The 10,642-nt window shown below is 51.4% G+C and overlaps 1 long non-coding RNA gene across 1 annotated transcript; it reads right to left on the reverse strand.

Moving 5' to 3' along the window:
* Positions 1-685: 685 nt before the first annotated feature.
* On the reverse strand, positions 686-3,295 carry LOC118899448. The gene is made up of 3 exons (XR_005020949.1): positions 3,158-3,295; positions 2,642-2,895; positions 686-727 (listed from the first exon to the last, which is right to left on the reverse strand). It is a non-coding gene; the product is annotated as an uncharacterized LOC118899448 (long non-coding RNA).
* Positions 3,296-10,642: the final 7,347 nt, after the last annotated feature.

Below are 10,642 nucleotides of genomic sequence, written 5' to 3' on the forward strand. Positions count from 1 at the left end.
GTCGGGGAAAGCTGACAGCGCTGAGAGTGGCCGTCATTGTCCTGCCAGGGCAGAGTTAGGGGAGTGCTGGTCGCTGAAGCATAAAATGGGCACCGGCAGGCTCCCCTCCAGGATGGGAGTGTTGGAGGATGTTCCGCCTTCCCACCGCAGGGGAGTGGACCAGGCGTCCGCTGGCCTGGGTCCTGAAGGTCACAGGAGGCGCTTTACCTCTGTCCTGCACATCATCTACTGCATCCTTCCCGGGAAGTCCAGTCTGGGGTCATTTCTCCTTCTTGAAACTTCTTCCACTACCAGATACCATCCAAGACATGGAGGACCGTGAGTGGGACCCTAGGGGGAAAAAGGGTCAAGGTCCTGGTGACAAAATCACGGGGCAAGGAAACTCCTTGGAGGTCACAGAGAAAGCCCAGAGGTGCTGGAGTCCCCGCGGACCAGGAAATCCTGTCCTCAGTCTCGGGACAGGCTCTGGGGGTTTAGCTCTTCCCTTGGAGTCCAGGTCGTGGTCTGCCCAGCATTGTAAGCCCTGGAGGGCTGCAGTCAGTGACCCAAGGCCACCGTGGGGGAGCAGACAGGGGGCCTCCAGTCATCTGTGCATCATGGGATGCACCTGTCCCTGGGCTACCCCTGAGCCTCAGAGCCTGGGCTGCATGTCCCCTGACCACAAGCCCAGCCCCTGGAGCCGCATTTGCCTTTTGTATTCATCGTTCCAGAAGCAGGAAGCAGAACCCTCCAAGAGAAGAAGAGAATTATCAAGTCAACTGGTGTTTTTCCTCCTCCTGGGGCCTCACAGAGATCCAGATTCAAGCCTCCCCACCTCTGGAGACCCTGCCCAGAGGTAGCACGTCCCCAGCCCCCCATGTCCCTGAGGACAGGCCCTGGGGGGGGAGCACTTGGCCTAAAGCCTCTTCTCTTGGCCACCTGTGCCCTGGATGCTTTGCTTCTCTTTGTGTTTCCACTGAGAGTCCGAGAGGCAGCCCACCTCGCGGCCACCTCCCTTGCCACGATTCCAGGTGAATATAACAGCCCACCTCCCCCACTTTCTTCATCTCTCAGGGCCCTCCTTGCCCACAGATTGGCCCTGGCCCTTGGCCTCGGGGCTGAGGAACTGTGATGTGCTAAAAAGAAATCAGGTTGTGGATGAGCAGAGCTCTCTAATGAGATGGGAAGCATCCCGAGTGCCAGGGCTGCTTCCTTCAGGCGCTGGTGCCACTGCCATCCTCGTCAGCATCACCCAGACAGGACATGACAAGCCCAGGGCCCCACTGCGCTTCCATGAGTGAGGTGGACGGCGAGGCCCCGGTCCCAGGGAAGAGGCAGCGGCGCTTGCTTAAGTGAACCTGGGCCCGAAACCTCCTTAGAGCAACTCCCACTCGCCTTCAGGGCCCCAGGATCCCACAAGGAGGGTCAGCCACCTTCTTTGTGCTTCCGAATCCCTGATCATTAGCATTTATCACTGCCTTTATGTCTTTATCAAATATGTATATGGTGCTCACTTGTACTATGTCCAAGTCACTGTTCTAAGTGCTTTACTTATGGCCTCAACACGACCTACGGAAATGGAACTGCTATTAGAATTCCCATTTTGCAGAGAAGGAAACTGAGGCACAGAGAGGTTAAAGTCACTTGCCCAAAGTCACTGAACTGGGAAAAGGTAGAGCTGGATTCACACTGCAGAGCCCCTGTGTTCTTAACCACTGTGGGATGCACCTCTGTCCTAGCTGCCTTGCTTCGCCTCTGTTCCCCCAGACCAGAAGCTTTTTTTTCACCTTTACGTCCATAGTACAGGTTTCCCCCACTATCCAAAAGTAGAGCATTCCTATGAAACTATGAGATGCTGGGTGTAGTTCCTGGGGAAGGAACTTGGCAGGGCCACTCCCGCTGCCCAGGGTGCGGCACCGCCTCTATAAGGGCTTGCTGCAGAACAAATACTGATCTCTATTTTCACTTTTTTCCGTAAAAGTGAAAGTCCTCTTCAGATTTCTTTCAATTAATGAAAACAGGTGCTAATGTAACTCTTTGTAAAAGTGAACTGGCGTAAAGTGAACTTTTGAAAAGTGGGGATACCTGTAATTGGCACAGTGCTCAGGTCCTCAGAAAAGATTTGCGATTGAAATAATGGCCTAGGTGACTATATACTGCGTGAGTCATGGTGGGAACTTAATGTGTAAACCCATCTCTATTCTTGGAGTTTAGACTTTCACCAAGTGTGTGTCATTTTTTTGTTATACCTGCTCAGCAGTCTAAACCACTCAGCTCAGAGATGTTTTCCCCTCTAATTTTTTTCTACTATTTCAAATCCTATGTTCAATGTTTTCTCCAACCTCTATTAGATGTCAAAAACCCTAACTTCCATGACTTGTAACTTTTGGTGAGTATTTTTCATCTCTTTGTCCTTTTGCACCGTATTCTGGGAAATTCCCTCATCAGGAACTCCCAGGTCACTGCATCCACTTCTCTGTTCAACCCGTTCATTGACAGTTTCAGAATTTGTCAGTCATGTTTGCAATTTCCAAAATGCTGAGAATGTTTCCTTTTCACAGCAGTCTGTTTTTAAAAAACAGATGTCCTCTTAAATTTCTCTGACAATATAAGCTATAATTACTTTAGATTTTTCTTCTGTTTACTGCATTACTTCACTTACCTCCTGAGTTGGTTCTTCTGTTTGTTGATCTGGCGTATCTTTCTCAGTGCACTGGAATTCCTAAGTGTCGGTGTTTCTTGATTGTCCATTCATGTTTGAAGAAGTGGGGCATCTGGACAAAATCGTTGGTTGCTGGAACATCTTTCCTCAGGCCAAGTGGGAATTCCTGCCATGTAGCTGTGAGTGACATCTCTGACTGCAGTAGCCCTGGCCATGGTCCTTTGAGGTGGGGGCGAGCAGTCAAGTCCTGTAGCCTGGTGGAGCGAGTGGACATGAATTTCTGAATATAGGGCTCCACTCCGATGTGGGACCCTTACATTGCTGGGGTGCTGCCCTTGTTCTGTGGGCCTAGCCCCCAGTTTCTGAACCCCTTTTATCTGTACTTGAGCCTTTGACCCTGGGCAAACACTGGAGTTGGTGGCTAAGGGGAGGTAGGGAGGGGGCTGGCATGACTACTTTGCTGATGCCCCTTCTGTTAATTACCCAGATGGTCTTCCTTTCCCCCCAACCTCCCACCTGGCGCTATTCCACTCCTGCAAAAGCTCCTCTTCTTCCTCCTATGTGGGGTGGTGGGTCCCTCTGCCTGGGGGGGGGTCTCCTTGTCCGTCTGCCCCATGATCATTATATCTTACGTGTATTCCTTTCCTCCTTTGCCTTTTGTCATCTCTCTCAATCCACCTGAATTTGGGGAGGGGGAGATAAATGAGTGCTCTGCAGGTTATCTTGTACCCTACACCCACCTTCATACCCCGGGAAACCAGGTACAGAGCTCAGGAGACCCAGGTGAAGCAGGGCCTTGGGGCCCCTGCATCCCCTGGGCGATGGCACCCAGCAGGTTCCTTAACGGCAGGCTCCGTAGCTGGGGAGGCCGTGGCTGAGTGAGGTCCCTCTGTAGCTGGGTTGACAATGAGGAGGAGAGTTTGGGGTCTACTTGCCACCGGGGGCAGAACGGGAAAGGGGGGTGGGGAAACACACGTCCCCAGGTGTCTGTCTCTATGGGCCCAGCGCTGGCGGGGGCAGCAGGTTCCATTGCCCTGCCCTCTGTGCCGGCAGAGAATAAAGTTGGCGAGGCGGCACTCTGCAAACTTCCTGACAACGCTCCCTCCTTCACGCAGCAAACACCCAGCGTGCGCCTCCCGCCTCCCGTGCATAGGCAGGCTTGGGCGCTGGAGAGTTTAAAGATGAGGTGAGATCCCATTCCTGAAGAGATTATGTTTCGATGAGGAGGCAGTGGTGTGAATAACAACAAAGCCCCTCTTAGAAAGTCTCTTTGAGGAGGTGGAAGGGTTGGACCAGCTGGTGGCTGGTGGAGGAGAACGGTCTAAGCCAGCACCCCTTGAACTTGAACAGGCACACAAATTCCTCGGGGATCTTGGTAAATGCAGATTCTGACCCGGGACGTCTGGGTGGCGCCTGAGAATCTGCATTTCTACAAGTTCCCGGGTGACGCTGGTGCTGCCGGTCCGTGGACCACACTTTGAGTAGTAAGGGGAGAGGGAAGCCACAGCTTCCTGCGGCACCCTTGCTGCCATACTGTGGGTGATGTGCAGACCCCTGGGAACCCCACCAGGAGAAGAGTCCTGTGGTCTCTCGGGGAGGTGCTATGCCCACGCAGGCCTGAGTCTCGATGCTGGGCCGGCCAGGCCGCAGGCCCTCCTACCTGGCATCTCACTGGCCAGGAATTCATGCCACCCCAGGGGGAAGGTGCGGGGGGTGGGTGTGCCCGGGTGGGACAGCGCCCATCAGCTTAGGGGCTTGGGCAGGTGGGACCCCCCCTTCTTCAGAACATCAGGGGCTCTGGCTCTGTTCCAGGGTTGGAGGCTGGGTCAGACAAGGTCCTATAGGCATACATGTGTCTGGTTTCAGAGTTTGTCATCGGGTCCCCGTAAGTACAAAGTGAGGCCTCTGTGTGGAGCCAGCACACGTGGCGGGTGTCCAGGAACCCTTGGTTGTCTCGGGCCCGAGTGACTCAGCAGCCCGTGACATTGGCCAGGGGCCAGGACAGTGTGGGCCACCCTTGGAACCTAGCTGGGAAAACCCTCCCCAACCACGGAGCTTCGAGGGCCCCTTTCAAGGCAGAAGATGTGCGTGTGGGGAGAGCGGTTGACCCGGGTTTGATAAATAAGCTTAAAGGTTAATCCAGCGTGTGACCAAGACAGGCTCACTCTGCGGGTCAGGAAGATGCCCCGTTACCGAAAAGAGACACTTTAGAATTCTGAAGAACAGTACGTGCTATCAAGACGAAAATGATTGTGCATGATGATACTTGTGTGGAGGGATGTTGCTGGATCCAGCAGGTCATTCTGCGGGTGGTTCATATCGTTACCTCTTTAATAATTATTGAAACTACACTCTCACCATCCTCAGCCCAGGCGTGGTACGGGGCCTGGCAAAAGCCTCTTGCTGCTTTTCGTCTTTTTAGCCCCGTCTTGTCCAAGCCCATCCCCACACTGGCCAAGAAGATATCTCAAAACTGTGAACACAAGTGGAGCCCTCTTTCTTGAAGCTGCTCGTCACCCTCGGGGGCAGAGCCAGCGGGTGGGCTCTGTGCTCAGGGTCCCTACCTACTCTAGTCCTGTAGTCCTCCATCCCTACACATTCTTCTGGGGCCCAGACCCTCTCCTCCCACCTCTCCCCTCCCCCCGCCACCCCCCTGCCTCAGGACCTTTGCACCTGCTGTTCTCCTTCCTCAAATACCCACCCCACCTCCCTCTCCCTGCCTCAGACCTGTGCCCTCTCTCGGTTCTTCCGGAGACCCCTCCCCGGCAGTTAATGTCTTCTGCTTTGTCCCGATGTGTGTCAGGTCCTGCTGACATTGTGTGATCAGACTATGTCGTGATGACTTTTTACCTCTGTCTCTCCACTGAACATACCTCCTTGCTGACTCAACCTGGGTCCCCAGGGCCCAGCGTGGGGCCTGACACCTGGTAGGTGTTTAATATGTATTTGTGGAGCTGAAGTAATGATGAATTCTTTCACAGCCTTTGGGATCTGAGTCTTGGTAGGTGGAGGGAAATTGCTGGAAAAACATTTAAGAACCAAGTGGAATAAATAAATGTGTGTCTGAGTTTCCTAGGGTGCAGTAACCAAGCACCACAAACCAGGTGGCTAACAGCAGCAGACATTTATTCTCTCATGGTTCTGAAGGCCAGAAGTCCAAATTCAAGGTGTCCGCAGAGCCGTGCCCCTCCACAGGCTCTGGGGGACCATCTCTCTGTGTGCCTTCCCGTTTCTGGGGGCTCCAGGTGCTCTTGGGCTTGTGGCCACATCACTCCAATCTCTGCCTCTGTTTTTACCTGACCTCCTTTTCTCCCTGTGCCTCTCCTCTGTGTGTCTATTATAAGGTCACTCGTCATTGGATTTAAGGTAATCCAGGATGTTCTCATCTCTAGATCCTTCATCACATCTGCAAAGACCTTTTGGCCAAATAAGGTCACATCCCCAGGTTCTGGAGAGTAGGGTGTGGACACATCACTTTGGGGGCCACCATTCAGCCCCTTACAATGTGCAATGAGATGAATCCCAAGCCCTCTGAGACAAATGCGAGAGTGGGTCTCACAACAGCTGGGAGTGGGTCAGTCCAGGCGGGCAGAGCACGGGTGACCGGTGACTTCATGGTCATTCTCTGGTGGTTGCAGGCAGTGTGGAGAGAACCGAGCGGGGACACCTGGATCCTGGCCGCTGCCCCATCACCCCTCCACCCCGGGGCCAGCACTTTATGTCTCTGAGGCTCTTCTCTGTGGCAAGATGAGGGGTGAGGACGCATCTCAGGATCCTTCTGTCTCTAAGTCTCTGTCCCTTTAGTCTATTGGCGAATGCACAGAGGGGAACCCCCAGCAGCAGACACCCTGAAGGAGTAAGGGGTGGGGTTGGGAGTGGGGCTCACCCCCCTGTGGCATCCCTGTGAGGCTTGAGGGAATCACCTGACATCTCTGAGCCTCCTTTATTCATGAGTCACCCACCTCCTCAGTAGTCCGGAGCGTAACCGAGGCATCAGCCTGGCGCCCACACATAATCCCAGGACCCCTGTTGACCAACTGTCACGCCTCACAAAAGAGGGTTGGGACCCCTGCCTTAGGTTGGGTTCCTCCAAAGGTCTGAGTGTAAACCATTTATCTGGAGGTGATCTCAGGAGGGGAAGTGAGACAGGGAAGAGAAGGAAGCCCACAGGGGATGGTATCAAGCCAGCTACCTTCGTGGCACTGGGGCCAGACAAGCTGGGGATGGACCCACCAGCTCCGGGCTGGAGGCTGCTCTGGGGGCCTTATGTCTCTGAAACTTCTGACTTGCTCCACGTGGCCCCCTCGAGCTCCTGCAGCCAGAGAAAGCCCTCGGGTACCCGCAGTAGGTGCCGTCAGAAGGTACAGAAAAGAAGTCCTTTGCCCCCTTTCCCACAGAACCAAAGTAAGTAAGCAGAAGCCAAATAACAAGGGCTGAATCCACGTAGCTGGGGCTGAGGGAAAGTCCAGTCTCAGGCCACTTGCTTTGAGAAGGACCAGTGGACAAGGCCGTGGGTTGCAGGACAATTCCAGCAGTTTCTAGACATCACAGTTCTTGCATCTGGTCAAAGCATAAACGGGGGGGTGGGGAGGGGGCTGTGGTGACCAGGGTCCACTGGAGAGGAGACAACCTCTGAACATGAGCACCTGGCAGCCTGGACCCGTCTGAGGAAATAAAGCTCAGATATGAGACTGTCTGGTCACATCCTACCTCCTGGAACCTGCAGGTGCAGCTCAGACCCTCTTACACCGTCTCTCCTCCCCGGTCCCAGAGGCCCCCGTTTCTCAGCCTTCCTACATATCGAGGATGGAGGAAAAGCCCTCCATTATGTAAACTGAGGCAGGGCGTGAGAAGACACAGCCAAATTATTTTTAATGAAGTATCACATTGATACCAAAACCTACAAAGATTGTGGGAAGGGAGGAAGGAAGGGAGGAAACCACAGCCCAAACTCACATGCGAAGAGTCGTGGAAAGCTCTAAATAAAACCTTAACGAGCAGAATCTAGCTGCACATTGAAGGAATAATAGCCCTTGTCTAAGTAGGTTCACTGCTGGAATGAAAGGATGGTTCGGCATTCTTTGGAAAACTCATTCATATGATTCAGGAAATTTATTAACATAATTCATCATATTCATCGATTTAACAAGAAAAGTCATCCTGTCAACCCCATAGGTGTTGAAAAGACATGTGACAAACCCAACAATCCTTCTTGATTTAAAGAGGCAAACCATAAAAAAAATTCCTTCATCACCATAGTGTGGAGGAGACCTCTCAGATTATGCCACAAAAATCCCAAAGTCAAAAAAAAAAGATTGAAAATTTGATGACCAAAAAAAAAAAAAAAATTCTCCATGCAAAAAGATCAATAACAATAGCATGGTGACAAAGTCCAAAGAAATTTAAAAATATTCTCAATTTCTATCACAGGCAAAGAACCAACCTCCCTAACATAAAAGGGACTTGTAGAAATTGCTAAGGAAGCCACAGACCATAATCAAAAAATAGACCAAGAACAAGAAGAAACAGTTCATGCAAAAAGAAATGCAAATATGTCTTAAATATGTTAAAAGATGCTCAACCTCACTCATAAGAAAAGAAAGATGAAATAAAGCAGCCTTAAAATACTACTTGTCACCCATGATATTGGCAAAACCCCACAAGTGTGGTCATAGTGCAGTGTGTTAGGAAGCTGGGGACAGTGTACATGAGGGTGTCCCTGGGGAGGCCACTGGGGCTGCCTCTCAAGGCCACCAGCTCACTGACACCTCAACTCCATAATCCCACTTCTGGAATTTTATTCTACAGATACAGTAGCACACATTCAAAAGGGTATATGTGCAAAGTTATTCATTTCAACATTTTTTGTAATATCAAAATATTAGTTGCAATCCAACTATCCATCGATAGGAAACCAGTTAGGTAAATTATGGAAATCCATACAATGGAATACTATGCAACTATGAAAATGAATCAGGATGTTCTCGGATGCACAAGGTATACCATTGTGTGGAAATAAACACAAAGTGCAAAGGTACCTTTTGCATAAAAGGGAGCAAAATAAGAATGCACATTTGCCCTTGCTTATGTTTTAGGAAGCAAATGTGAAAGGATGCACAAGAAATTTTAAAAGGTTACCTGAGGGTGGAGGTGGCAAGTGGGGACTGTGGAAGGGGGCAAGTGGGGGAGCCGCTTCATTGTATACCTTGTCTACATTTTCTGTTCCGAATCTTGCGAATTGACTACCTATTCAACGCTTTTAAAACTTGATGCGTATATTTGAAGATGCTCTAAGATTTTTCTAGAAGAATAAACATGGTTGGTGGCACCTGCCTCCGGGCAGGTGAGGGTGATGGGGGAAGAGGAATTTTATTTGTCATTTTACAAAGTGCTGGAACATTGGGTTGTTTGCCGTGTACACATACAACTTCTCAAAGACAGCTAATTATTAATGTTGATGTGTTCCTGAATACATAGAAAAAAGCATTTGAGTGGATTCCTCTGGGGGAGAAGTGCTGGCGTTAAGACAGCAGAGAAGGGGCTTTCCTTCCATTACCCCCATGAGTCTGTGACTTATACAAGTCTCCACCCCTGCCCTGCTGTGTGAGCCCAGGAAAGACCCTCACCTTTTCCCGACCCTAGGATCTTCTAGGAGTGCAGGAAGGGGCCAAAATCCAGTGAGCCCAGCTGGATCTGAAATGCTGTGACTTCAACTGGAAAAGAAAAAAAGGAAGAATAAGGGGTCAAGTGCGATGCCAGTGATGATGGTGGTGGTTAATACCCACTGTCAGGCCATTCATTATCTCATTTAATCTCACTATAAGTAAGCGGAAGGCCTCCACCTTAGAGATTCAGAGAAGGGACCCTGGAGTTCAGAGAAGGGAAGTGAACTGCCTAAGGTCATTTGGCAGCCAAGTTTGGCCTTGGCTTTTTTTTTTGGGGGGGGGGGCATGTTGCATTGAGTCTTCGTTGCTGCGTGTGGGCTTTCTCTAGTTGCGGTGGCTTCTCGTGTTGCGGAGCACGGGCTCTAGGCGTGTGGGCTTCAGTAGTTGTGGCTCGCAGGCTCTAGAGCACAGGCTCAGTAGTTGTGGCACACGGGCTTAGTTGCTCCACGGCATGTGGGATCTTCCTGGACCAGGGCTCGAACCCGTGTCCCCTGCATTGGCAGGCAGATTCTCAACCACTGTGCCACCAGGGAAGTCCCTTGGCCTTGGCTTTAATTGGTAGAGCCCTTGGATAGAAAAGTCAACCCCAAGGGCAATTCTGGTTCTACGAGAACCAGGGGTTCACTTTACATGAATTAATTTAATGAGACAGTCTGGAGGGCTTGGTGGCTACAATCCGAGGCTGCCTGCATCCCACCCCAAGGCCCCCTCTTCCCACCTCTGCTTCGGTATTCTTGGGGGATGGGCACATGGGTGAGGATGAGCGGGATGCTGGGAATGCTGCAGTCCCGGGTGTGACCACCAGGTGGCGGAGCAGCTGCACCCAGCCCTGCCCCCTGCAGCCCCAGAAAAAGAGAAAATACAAATTAAAAATTCCTTGGTCTGGAAGCGGAAAGTCAGTTGGAGATTCCGGGAGCCTTCTGGCAAATCCAGGAGGTTTGACCTTCTCCTGTAAGCAAAGCCTAGGGGCGTCCATGACAGGCAAATGGCAGGGAAGAAGAGAACATTTTTTAAAGCATATGGAAGGAGGAGGTAGAAGGAGAAAAGAATTCTCTCGAAGACCCTGGGATTTCAGTAGCCACCTCTAGCCCAGCCACTATCCAAGGGAGGCCTGGGTCCTAGTGCAGCAGAATCACCTCAGGGCTTATTTTTAAATGCAAATTCCTGGGCCCACAGGGGAACTGCATTTTCACCAGCACTCCTATGGTTTCTGATCCTGGCTAAGGTTTGAAACACCAACATGGCAACAGTTCCTTTCCCAGGTCAGAAACCAGGGGCCAGAGAGCGGAAGTCACTGCTCAAGGTTATGGTCCCCGGGTCCAGGCCTGCCCCTGTG

This window comes from Balaenoptera musculus, chromosome 8 (assembly GCF_009873245.2).
Source record: "Balaenoptera musculus isolate JJ_BM4_2016_0621 chromosome 8, mBalMus1.pri.v3, whole genome shotgun sequence".
NCBI classification, from domain to species: domain Eukaryota; kingdom Metazoa; phylum Chordata; class Mammalia; order Artiodactyla; family Balaenopteridae; genus Balaenoptera; species Balaenoptera musculus.